The sequence below is a fragment of the Triticum urartu genome, chromosome 5A, assembly GCF_056163025.1.
Source record: "Triticum urartu cultivar PI428250 chromosome 5A, HENAU_Tu73, whole genome shotgun sequence".
NCBI lineage: Eukaryota > Viridiplantae > Streptophyta > Magnoliopsida > Poales > Poaceae > Triticum > Triticum urartu.
In genome coordinates, this window is record NC_141877.1 from 289,276,684 (window position 1) to 289,290,090 (window position 13,407).

Below are 13,407 nucleotides of genomic sequence, written 5' to 3' on the forward strand. Positions count from 1 at the left end.
AGGAGGGGACTTCGGTCTCTCCGGATACTGCGTCCGAAGTACCCTTATGGCGGAGGCCGCCCTTGGCCTCCTTGCTCTTCTTCTTGGCCTTCTTCTCTGGTGCCTGATAGGGCACCAGAACCAGCATCTTCGTAAGCTAGGGCGTGGCCGGATCTTCAGGCAGCGGTGCCGTACACTTAATCCGCTCCGCCTTTGCTATCCAGCCATGTGAGAGGGACGAAAAACTCATTATGACTAAAGATTATGTACCAAAGGTATGTTCGGGAATAACACACTTACCGGAGTGGCCGGATTCTCACTGTCAAGGCCGATGTCTTCGGTCTTCTTCAGCCATGTTTTCTGGGCCTTGAAGAGCAGCTTCCAGATCTCTTCGTGTGTTGTGCCGAAGAAGCGCTGCAGGATCCGTGGGCCTTCCGGATTGAACTCACACATGTGGAGAGACCGGAGTTGGCAAGGGAGGATCCGGCGGAAGAGCATCACCTGAATCACGTTAGTGAGACTAGTGTTCTTGGTTATCATGTTTGTGATGCACTTTTGCAGCATCAGCACTTCTGCGGTCGACCCCTAGTCGAGACCCTTGTTGGTCCACGACGCGAGCCGCATAGGGGGTCCAAATCTGAAATCGGGAGTAGCGGCCCACCTGGCCCGTGAGGTTCAGTGATGTAGAACCACTCATGTTGCCACACCTTGACGGTCTCCACGAAGGCCCCTTTAGGCCAAGTGGTGTTGGGGAGCTTGCTCACCATGGCGCCGTTGAGTCCGCATGCTACCCATCGACCACCTTCGGCTTCACATTGAAGACTTTTAGCCATAGGCCGAAGTGTGGGGGGATGCGGAGTAGCGCCTCGCACACGACGATAAACGCTGAGATGTGGAGGAAAGAATTTGGGGCTAGATCATGGAAGTCTAGCCCGTAATAGAACATGAGGCCGCAGAAAAAGGGGTGAAGGGGAAACCCTAGTCCGTGAAGGAAGTGAGGGATGAACACAACCCTTTCGCCGGGCTCCGGGGTGGGGATAACTTGCTCCTTGGCAGGGAGCCTGTGTGCGATGTCCGCAGACAGGTACCCCGCCTCCCGAAGCTCCTTGACATCCTTCTCCGTGATGGAGGAGGCCTCCCACTTGCCCTTTGAGCCAGATCCAGACATGGCTGGAGAGGTTGGTAGCGGTGGGAAAGATTGAAGCTTGGGCGCTGGAGCTTGAGGATGGGAAAGCAGGAGAAGGAAGAAGGTGTGGGGAGAAAAAGGGATCTTTATCCACTTATATAAGGAGTGAATATCAAGCCCCCCCCTCAAGCCTTAAAACTCGCCTATTCCCAAGGGGTCGTGCGAATGGCACGGTTGGATTACCCAAACCCGTATTAATGAGGATCCCGCGATAATTGGGCACGATCTCTGTTTTGTCAAGATGTGTCAATAGAGGCCGCGCCTCGAAACGCGAAGCGGGAGTCAAAAAACAGTTCGAAATGTTAAAGAGGCCAGACATGGCGTTTCGCCAAAAAAGTTGTCAGTTGACAGACATTATTTTGATTAAATATTTTGCCTTCATGGTTGAGGGTTGTGACTGTCATGCAGAGCCCGATACAGTTCTTTTATTCAGAAGATTGCTTTGAAGTATTCGGGAGGAGGAACCCACCTTACAATGTCGAAGACAATCTGCGTGCCGAACATATCGTCATTCAAGACTGGTTCAGGGGCTACCAAGGGAGTCCTGGATTAAGGGGTCCTCGGGTGTCCGGGCTGTGTGATATGGTCGGACTGATGGGCCATGAAGATACAAGGTAGAAGACCTTTCCCCATGTATGGATAGGACTCTCCTATGCATGGATGACAAGATTGGCGTCCAGATGTATAATTTCCTTCTTCTGCAAGCCGACTCTGTACAACCCTAGGCCCCTCCGGTGTCTATATAAACCGGAGGGTTTAGTCCGTAGAGGCTATCAGAATTGACATAGGCTAGACAGCTAGGGTTTAGCCACTACGATCTCGAGGTAGATCGAATCTTGTAACCCCTATACTCATGAAAGACAATCAAGCAGGAAGTAGGGTTTTACCTCCATTAAGAGGGCCCGAACCTGGGTAAACATTGTGTTCCCTTTGTCCCCCGTTATCTTTGATCCTCAGACGCATAGTTCGGGACCCCCTAGCAGAGATCGATCGGTTTTGACACCGACAGTGGGGGCATCCCACTCCCCGTCGTGCGCCACGCGCCAAGCCTGGCCCATAGGCGGTTGGGCCCCATGCCGCTTTGCCCCTTATCCTCGACTCCGCCTCCGAGCAAGGCCATGCACATCGTGGGCTCAGGGGCTAATGTCGGGGCTCTAGGAGCGGGGGTACCCAAGCCCATCTGTCCGCGGCCCATCGCGTGGCATCGTTAAAGGCCCGGTATGGCCCAGCGCCAGGACTTCGTGAGCAAGAACCTCGAGAGGGCCTCCGCCTCGTGAGGCAAACTGCAACAAGGCCTATTGAGGGCCTCCCGTAGGGTGGTCTCCCGAGGCCGCCTCACGAGCCCCCCCCCCCCCCCCCCCCGAGGGGCGGATACTTCTATACTCGCCACCCAACCTCACGAGGCACATGGTGACGTGAGCCATGACGAGCGGAGCCATGAGGGCGCCAACGGGTGCAGGCAAGGACACTTTCCTCTTTGGTGCTAAGGAGGCAAGGATGTACGCGGGTTCCCAGGGAATCCTCCAAAAGTTTCCATTCCAGTGCAATGAGACCAAGACCACGGACTCGTCGGGACGAGGGTCATTACCGAGCCCACCTGCGAGTCACGATCAGAAGCTTTGCAGGCAAAGACTACCTTTAGTCAGGATAAGGTGTACTACTGTCCCTCTTCAAAATGGGCCGTTGTGGTATCCCTTCCCGCCTAGAGCCTTGGGGGAAGAGGACCGAGCGAGTATAAGGATAGGCTAGGCTCCACCGTCGAGAGGAGAGAGCCCATTTGATCCATTCACCCCTCGAGCCCTCGCGAGGCAACTCAACCTTGTACTAGTTCGTACTCATCCTCCTCGCTAGGAAATCCACCACAAACAGGAGTAGGGTCTTACACCGCAAGGTGGCCTGAACCTAGGTAAATCATCGTGTTCATTTCTTCTTCCGTTCGCTCAAGCACGACGGAGCTAGGCCGTGAGGCAGTGGGCAGCAAGCCATAGCCCATCGGAGCCCTTCACGCACGCCCCAGAGTTCAAACCTTGTTTTGGGTCCGCGGAGCCCCAATTCTGACGTTGACCTCCACCTACCGCCCGCCTTGCTCACAACTTCTCCATTAATGGCAGTCGAGCCACTCTTTTAACATGTGGTTAATGCACCTGGACAGAGGGCGTTTGGTTGTGATCCCATGGCCCCGCTCAACGTTAGCATTGTTTTGTTCTTGCCTCAGTGAGAACGTGAATTTAGCCTATTTTTGACTCGTATACATGTACCTACGAGGTTACGAACAAAATAATACAATGACAAATTTACAGGCAACGGATAATAATTGTCTTACATATTTCGGATAATTTAAAATGCCACATATCATCATGCCGCGCGTGCTCTGCTAGCGGTTGGGGCCGACGCACGATCACGTTGGGGGCCCCATATGTATGCGATTGCGCCGCGCGCGTCGCCACGATGCAGTTACGTGCAACACGATGGAGTTACGCGCTACAAAAACTACCATCCGGGCGTGCCGATATTCTAGGCCGTCCGACTTCCCCATTAACTTCTGCGGCCATTATAACCTTAGTCTCTTCAACCTTTCAATTGCGCCCGACAACACAACAAGCACACCAATGATGACACATACAAAGAGAATATCTAGAGGCGCTCCAATGGAGTTCGATGTGCATCGTGTGGACACCCATGTGAGGGGTAAGGACCTCTTGATGGTGTACACCATCGACCCAGCCGTCGTGGAGGACTCCATCAACATCATGGAGCAGTCCTCGCCGAGGATGACAAGTACAGAGAGGTCAGCATCGACCTCCAGTAGACCAACAGTCCTTCCGGGAAAGATCAGAAGGTTATCGTCGCCCAGTTGTGTGTGCGTCATCACGTCCTCATCTACCACTACTACCTGACCACAAAACCTTGCAAGTGTTTCGCTAGGTTTTTCAACAGTTCCAATTACAAGTTTGCTACAGTGGACATTGTCGATGATGTAAAAGCGCTCGAGGTTTCGGACTTGGCCTGACAGAAGCTTGTCGAAATCCATGGTCACTACAGGGTCTAGGGCAGCATAAAGAAGGACCCCCTTGTTGACCTCGCCTCGTCCATCATCGACCCCACCTACAAAAACATGAAGGAAGATGGCAAGAAAAACCCTGCAGCCTGGCACGATGCCTGGGTGAGGAGATTGGATGAAGGTCATCTCAAGTTCGCGGCCAAGAACATGTACACATGCTACAAGATGCACAAGAGAATCGTTCACATGAGGGAGTGCCTCCTTTCTGTAATCGACAAGGGATCGAGCCACCAGTAGAGCAGTGGCGGCAAGCGTCACAATAAGAAGTGGATGATCATTAGATGATCGTTTATCCTAGTTAATTATGTATGCAATTGTTTAATTTGTTGTGTGCAAATGTCATGTGTGTACTAGCCACTTATGTAATTGGATGTTTAATTTGCTTATGCAATCATTTCCTTATAAGTAATATATGTTGTTGTTCAATAAACATAGCAAATCACATCACGCACAGACTAAACTAGGGAACCCGTCGGTGATGATTTCATCAATCGATGACAATTATATACTACAAGCGTTTCCCACAACACACACGGCTTATTGACAACAATCGTCTATATTATTATGGGTCGTCGCACACATTTCTGATTACGGACCTGTTCGTCGTGTATCACATATATCTTGTTAAGTTGAACCGTTTTTGTTTCTTGGCTCATCGTAAACAGTTAATCAGAGTGAATTGTATTCCGTCTATCGCACATACCTTGATCTGGCTGACCGTTTATGTTGTGTTGCGTAATCGCAAACAGTTCATCCGAGTAAACTATATGCCATATATTGCACACACCTTGATCTGGCTGTCGATTTCTATTGTTTAGGCTCATCGCAAACAGTTCGTATCGATCAACTATATGCCACGTATCGCACATATAACTTTAATCTGAATCGTGCTTGATGTCTCCAACATCGCACATAGTTTGTCTTATTGCTGACAGTTTTATTATGACACTATTTGTGATGCATGCATCACACACAATTTCGTTGAAGAGTCTCTGATTCATGTGTTGCGCTAGCAGCATCTTGCAGTAGTGGTAGTGATTTCGAAACCCTCGAGAGCGCTTTAGTACTCAAGCACCGTCCTTACTAACTTATTGTCCTTTATTTCCTATTTTTATCTTTTTATTAGTTTAGTTAAACCCCTCTTTTATCTAGTTTCCCTAGCAACCGATAGAGTAGACTATTTCCAAACTCCAGTTTGGATGCGTACATAGCTGCATAAGTGACAACGTACTTGTGGGGTTTGTGCTGCCTACCTATCAGCTCCCTGTGAGTTCGACACTTATCACGAAAGTGCTACAACAGACATGTGCACTTGCAGGTCATCAACTTTCATGAACGTTTTTTGAATTTCATGATTTTATAAATGGCAAAAGAATTCTAAATTCACGAATTGTTTTCAATGTCGTGAACAATTTTTTAAATCATGAACCTTTTTCAAATCAGCGTACTTTTATAAATTAGCAAGCTTTTGCTAAATTCACAAAATTGGTTTTTGAATTTTTGACATTTTTCAAATACATCAAAACAAGCCCAAATTTAGCAACTTTTTTCCACTCGCGAGCATTCTTTAAATTTATGAACTTTTTCCGAATTCATTTTCTATTTTAAATCTCTTTTTTTTAAATATGAATTTTATTCAAAACCGTACACTTTTTTATTTCCAAATTTGTTTCAAAATTTTCATAAAAAACATGTTTTTCCCACGACAGCAACTAACAGCAACAAATTCGGGTGGAAAAACCCTGTGAACAGCTAGGCGGAGCGAGTGAGCACCAATTCCTATTCAGTACCCTTAGCGCACATTATTGCCATCCCCTAGTGTGGTTGCATCCCCGGTGAAACGTTGAACCGTACTGGTTTTTATCTAGCTTCTGATCTATTTTTCACTCGAACTAATTTTTCAACTGGGTGGGGCATAATGTCGAAAAATTCAGATCTATTTTTTAGATGATCCAATTTTTTTAAAAAAATTTGATTTTTTTTGAAAATTTGCGAACTTCCTTCAAATGCATAATTGTTTTTCAATTTTATAAATTTTCTAAAAATGCGCGCGTTTTTCCTTCAGATTTTCATTGTTGTTCAAATTCATGAACTTTTTCAAGATTCTTGTTTTTTAAAGTCAACGGTCAACCGGTCACGACTGACCGAACAAAGGGTGAGAGCAACTTAATGAGTGGGCTGCTCGCTCAGTTGGGCGGTCCACCTGGGGAAGTGCGTGGGTGCTGGTTTGGCAGCTCGGCGTTTGAAGTGCTTACTTGAAAGTCATTGAGCGAGGAGAGAGCTCCTATGCAACGCCTACAACGCCAGTTGTTGCACCTGGTGCTCAGGCGCGTCGGCCCAACAAATGTGACCTGCTCTCAAACATAACAAACGTAAAGATTTTTTTTTAGAGAAGCAGGATTCGAACTTCACACGCAAGGGTTGATGACTAAACCTAACAACCACCAGGTCAACCTCATTTTCTTGATCACAACTAGGAAATGGAGATATTTGACCATTCCTTTAGTTAACATATACTCCCTCCCGCACGAATTACTTGTCGCAAAAATGAATAGTAATGGATATATCTAGAAATCAAAATACGTCTACATACATCTATTTCTACAACAAGTAATTCCAGACGCAGGAGTATTATATACCCAGTATAAATTATTTTAAAAAGAAAGTATAAATAATAAAGTGAATTCTAAAATATGAAAATGACGATGCATTTGAAAAAAAGCTCATAGAAAATGTAAAATTTTCAGGGAAATAAAAATAGTTCACGAATTTTAGAAAAGCTCGTAAATTTGAAAAAATCATGAATTTCGAAAAAGAATACGTATTTGAATAAAAACAGCCATTTTGAAAATGTTCACGAATTTGAAAATTCATAGCTTATTAAAAAACGTTCTCAAATTTTAAAAATGTCATCCATTTTGAAAAAAAAGTTCATCAGCTAGGAAAATAAGTTCATCGATTTGAGATAAATGTTCATGAATTTGAAAAGGTTTCATAGACTTTTTAAAAAAAGTACACCACTTGGAAAAGTTTTGTAATTTGAAGCCTTGCAAAAATAATAATAAATGATGAATTCATAAAATCAAATTTTGGAAAGGTACACAATTTGAAAATAGTTCACGAAATTGAGCAAGTTCACTAAAATTTGGGAAAAAATGTTCATTGATATAGACAAAAAGTGCGTACACTTTAGAAAAAAGTTCTCAAATTTGAAAACGATTATCGAGTTTTAAGAAATGTTCATGTATTTTGATGAAAAGTTCATCAATTTTTTAAAAATTTCATTCATTTGAAAAGGGGGAAATTAAAAATTAAAAATATAAAGAAAAGGGAAAAAACAAAAGAGAATACAAATGAAAAATGAAAAAAAAAGAAATAGAAAGAAAAAACAAACAATGTAAATCACGCCGCGCAAAACAGAAGAAAAAGGAAGAATGTAGTCACGATAGTTGAGGTGTCCTCGTTGGTCATCGCCGTTTATACTGATTGAAGAGGACGCAAGTTCGAGAGTTCAATTCCCACAAGGCACATTCCCTTTTTGCAGGTTAACAGAAAAAATGAAAAAGTGTAAATGGGTCGGCCAGATGCGCAGGAGGGGGGGGGGGGGGGTGTTCCGGTTTGCGTATCACACATTAACTCGCGTCTAAGGTGCCAAATAGGAGTTGGGTCGCGCGAGTGGGCGACGCGAAGTGGGAACTCGACCGAGATCATGCTAGCCCACGTGATGGGGCGCGTGGGCACTTGTCGGCCATTTGATACCTTAAGCATTGGGATGCGTCTATATATCGCTTCATGCGAATGCTACGCTAGCCTCATGCGCCCTTCGCCTGTTTTTGGGCCATCCCTTGAGGCATTTATATAGTGTGAGGGGAAACATTCAAAAAAGCTTACATAAAACATTTGAAAAAAGGTAAGCAAGCAGTAAAAAATGTCAAATATGTATAGACGAAATGTTTTTCAAATATAAAAAAAATGTATAAAAAATATATAATGTGTACGAAAAAACTTGGTCATGTATTTAAGAAAATGTTAATCAAGCATTTCAAAAAATGTTAATCCTGTATTTGCAAATATGTTAAATATGTATAGAGAAAATGTTTTTCAAGTATCAAAAATGTATACAAAAGACATACAATGTGTATGAAAAATTACCATATATTTAAAAAATGTTAATTTAGCATTAAAAAGAATGTTAATCATGTATTTGAAAATTGTTAAATGTGTATAGAGAAAATGTTTTTCAAGTATAAAATAAATGTATAACAAAATATACAATCTGTATGAAAAAATTGCTCATGTATTTATAAAACACTAAGCTAGCATGAAAAATGTTAATTCGGCATTTAAAAATAATAAATGCACAGAGAAAAAATGTTGACCATGTATAAAAATGTTTATGAAGCATGTGAAAAATGTTAAATCTATATAGAAAAAAGATGATCATTGGATTTGAAAAATATTAATCAAGCATTTGGAAAAAAAAGTTAAACATGTATACTGAATTTTTTTAATGTGTACAGAAAAAATGTTAATCAAGCATTTAAGAAATGTTAAATATGTACAGAAAAAATGTTAACCACGTATTCAATAAATGTTAATCTTGTATCTAAAAATTATTAAACATATATTAGAATAATTTATTAGATATATACCAAAAATGTGTATAGAAAAACAAAAAAAAACAAGAGAAAACAAAATAAAATCAATCAGTATGAAGAAAAGAAACAAACAATGTCAAAGAATATGAAGAAAAAATAAAGAAAATAAAAATTCTTGTGGAAATGAAAAAAGAAACAAAGAAAACCAAAGAAAAGAAGAAGAAAAAAAACCAAGAAAAAGATGAAGAACAACCGTTGAAAAAATGAAAAAAGAGAAAAACAAGAAACCCTCTGAAAAACCCGTGGAGGACCCGTTCTTTTTCTTCAACTAAGAGGCAACCTACTAACATAGTACGTACATGAAGATGGTTGAGTGGCTACCAGCACTACCGTTCAATCCAACGATCCTGATACCGAATCCTGTGTATCCCCCTTTTCTCCCCGAAGATCTCGCTAAAGCATTTTCTGTCCTCATAATAGACTACGTCGGCCCCATTTTGGGGTTTTGTCGATCGCTCGCTCGATGGCCCACTGTGCGTTCGTTCGACTTGTTTATTTTCTCTTTTTGGTTTTCTTATTCGTTTTTTCTTTTTTTTGTCTTACGGTTTTCTCTCTTTCTTAGGATATTCTATTTTCTTTTTCTGTTCATTGTTTTTTTTACCTTTTTGTCGGTTTACACTAGTTTTTCCTTTTTGTTTCTTTTTCTTCAGCTTTTTTTGTTTCACTCTCAGTTGACTCCGGTTTTTTCTGTTTTTTGTTTATTTTTCTTTAATTGCACTCATTTTCTTGTTTTCCTTTTCCTGTCTTTTCTTTGGTTGTATTTTTGTTTCTTCACTAGTTTTTCTTTCTTTCTTTCTTAATTATACTTTGGTTTTATTTTGTCTTTTCTCGGATTTCTCCGTTTTTTTTTCGTTTTCATCATTTTTTTTCAAACACATGTGTAATGTTTCTTTTGATTTTCATTCCACATTATTCATATAAGACAAGAACATTTTTGAAATAGATGTTTAACATTTTATAAATTGAACTTTAATTTTTTTTCAACCAATGGTAAATAATTTTATACATGTTTTTAACTTTTTCAAATGCTTAATTAATATATTTCAAATACAAGATTAATATTTTTGGAATACATGGTCAACACCTTTTCTGTATGCATTTAATATTATATTTTCAAATGCTTGATCAAAAAACTTCAAGTACAAGCTTAAAATTTTGTAATACATGGTCAACAGTTTTTCTACACATATTTAACATCTTTCTACTTTTTATCAAAAAAATTCAAATGCAAGATTGACTTGTTTTGAATACATGGCCAACATTTTTTATACACATTTACATTTTCAAATACATGACTAACATTTTTCAAAATGTTATTTAAATTGTATTTTTGTGATATATATGACTAGAATATTTGGAAGTGTAAACAGAAGTAAAAAAAAGGGAAATAAAAAGTGAAAAAAATGTGAAAAAGAAACAAAACCCAAAAACGAGGGTTGTGCCCCCCAACGCAGGTGCGCCAGCCCATGTCACGCTGCCTTGACTCCAGGGTTCCTTTCATCCCGCTATAAGCGAGACATAGGGACGCCCCTTTTTCTCTACCCTATTTGTTTAAGTATGCGCTAAATGGGCCAGCCCGTTATTGTACAAACTTCAGGTAAGTCTTCCATAAGGCTCGATAAAAGCAAGATATATAATTTGCAAAGCAAAATCACTAATTAAGGAGTCACAACCTATGAGTATCTTTTTTTTCGTAGAAAAACCATTTTATTTTTTAAACCGTGCGTCCAAATCTTGAACCATTTTCTCCGTTAAATTCCTCGCGTCAAGATCTTCAAAACTTGATCCCATGTCTATAGGTTTCGATGAACTTTTTTTCATGAAAAATCAAACAAGAAAAATGAAACCGAGGACACCTTTTTTTTCTTTTTCTGAAGAGGCATAGTTGTGCCTCTCGCAAAAGCAAATCCATGCCTTCATGGATAGTAAATCCGTGCCACTCATAGAAGAGAAAAAACTGCTTTGTTTTCTTTTCAGAGAGGCACCGTCGTGCCTCTCGCAAAAGCAAATCCGTTCCTCCATGAAAAGTAAATTCATGTCTCTCGAGAAAGAAAAATAGAAACATGTTTCTTCTTTTTCGAGAGACATAACTGTGCCTCTTGCAGAATCAAATATGTGCCTTCACGAGAATAAATCTACGCATCTCATGAAAGGAAAAAAAAGTTTATTTTTACTTTTTTGAGAGGCTCTCGTGAAAGAAAATCTGTGTCTCCACGGAAAGCCAAATGTGTGCTATCCGGTGCTTCTAGCCCACCAAAAATAAATCTTGCGAGGGCCCTTCAAGGAGTACTCTTGATTAGGGCATCTCCAACAGCCGCGTCAAAAGACGCGCGCGTGCGGTAAACTGGCTTTTTAGCGCGCGCGGGACGTTTTCGCGCGCTCCATCGGTGTCGGGAAACTAGCGCGCGCGGCGGGGGGGGGGGGGGGGGGGCGGCAGCTCGCGCGCTAGATTTGGCGACCGCTTCCGGCGCGCCTATAAATTGCGGCGCTCGCCACGCGGCTATCCACACTGCCACGCGCGCTCTCCCCCGTTTCCTCGTAGGCCCCTTTGCTTCTTTGCTACCCCAGCGCCTCGCCACCGACGCGCCACCATGCCGCCACGCCGCCGAGGAGTGTCGGGCTACTGCGGCGTCCGCCAACGCCCCAACGGCTGGTACTACGCCGAGATCCGGTCCGGCGACGTCCGGCTCGGCCTCGACACCTTCGAGACCGCGCACGAGGCCGCCCGTGCGTACAACCCGGTGGCATGGCGCCTAGACAGGCCGCGCGCGCAGATGAACTTCCAGAACGTCCACACGCGCCGGCAGGCCCAGGACGTCGCCCCTCCGCCTCGTCTTATCACGGACCAGAACCGTGCGGAGCACACTCGGCGGTAGCGCCGCCTCCTCATCGCCGAGGAGGACGAGCGAGGCATGGCGGAGTGGCGCCGGCGCCATCCAGAGGACGTCGCCAACGAGCAAGCCTGCTGGGCGGAGAGGACGGCAAAGCGCCACGCGGATCGGTTGGACATGCATCGGCGAAAGGCCCTGGCGTTATGACAGTGTGATATTGTTGAAGCAGGTGGGCAATCGATCTTTACGGATAATGATCCTTGTTGGGAGGACATGTGCCTCGATATCTCGGACCAGACCAGCGATGATGATGATGATGATGATGATGATGACGACGACTGGGAGTAGGTTGTAATTGCACTATCTAGTCATTTTTATGTCGTTGCATCATAGTTTTATCTATCTATGCTATGGAACTATATAAAATATTTATGTATCGTTTTTATGTATTTTTTTTAATACGTATGGAATGTTCCTGCGATAGCGTGCGCTACATTTTAGCATGGCTGCTGAATCTACGCGCGCTAAATTTTAGCGCGTATGTTGAAGTCAGCGCTGCCCGCCGCGCTAAATCAGGCGATGAGCGCGCTGAAAATAATTTTAGCGTGCTGCACGTTGCGCGGCTGTTAGAGATGCTCTTAATTGCTCTCCATGGACCTGTTTTCTTTTTCACTGCCAGCTGGACCGTAGCGCCTACTCTGGGCCTTTAACACTTTAACTGGTCCATGTGTCCTCATGGGCCTGCCCTGTAGAGTTTGCCTGGTATATTTTTCTAGTGGAGCTTCCTTGGTCAGTGTGCAATAGAAATGCCAAACTGTTTGGCTGCTACTCCTCTACAGGCCAAACGGTTTAGCACGACTTCGAACATGGGAATAAGCTTTCTGATAGACCAATGGCGTGCTTCAGACATATATATCCACACATGGTTGTACATCCGCCTACCACTCAAATTCCCTCACAGTCACGACGTGCGCACTGTACGTGTCTATCCCAACAGCGTGTGCACACGACACGACACCAGTGACGAAGCTAGGATTCGAGTATAGAAAAGGCCAAGTACGTATATTGATCTAATCTTATTGATAATTACTCGTCGCTTCTATTAAAATTGTCGATCGTTGGGGGGAGGGGGGGGGGGGGAGGGGCAGGCCCCTGCTCGTCCCCTCCTGACTCGACACGACCCTACCCGGCTACCCCTACAAAAAGTTGACTCGGTTGACCTCTCACCGGTCGATCTATGCACGCAGGAGGAGATGGTCGAATAGCTCATGTCATGCTGCTGCGCTGGTTCGGTTTCACACTGATATGCCGTGCAGGCAAAAAGTGGGCACTCCAATTGCGAGACTGAGCGAGTGGCCGACCTCTCTGTTTCACACTGATCTGCCGGAAAAGACGGGGCTGAGGCGTACGTTGCGTTAGAAAATGCAGCGGCGTGCGAGGAGCTGACACGGTGCGCTTTACCCAATCGAGCCCACCCATCCGCCCGCCCGCGCGCACCAGTGGAGTGCCGCTATTGCTGCCCTACAGTGACACCTCGATTAATCTAGCAACCTGCAGTAGATAGCGGATGCAGGCATGCAGCTAGATCACAGTACTGGCTTATCACATAATTGAGTGAGTGAGTGAGTGGACACTATTGGCCACTCAGCACGGACCAAACACTTCCGGATCCTATACACAAACGCATAAAGA

General features: G+C 43.8%; 1 pseudogene; it reads left to right on the plus strand.

Annotated features, from left to right (window-relative positions):
• The first annotated feature begins 3,813 nt into the window (after positions 1-3,813).
• On the plus strand, positions 3,814-12,063 carry LOC125506912 (uncharacterized; annotated as a pseudogene).
• The last annotated feature ends 1,344 nt before the right edge of the window (positions 12,064-13,407 follow it).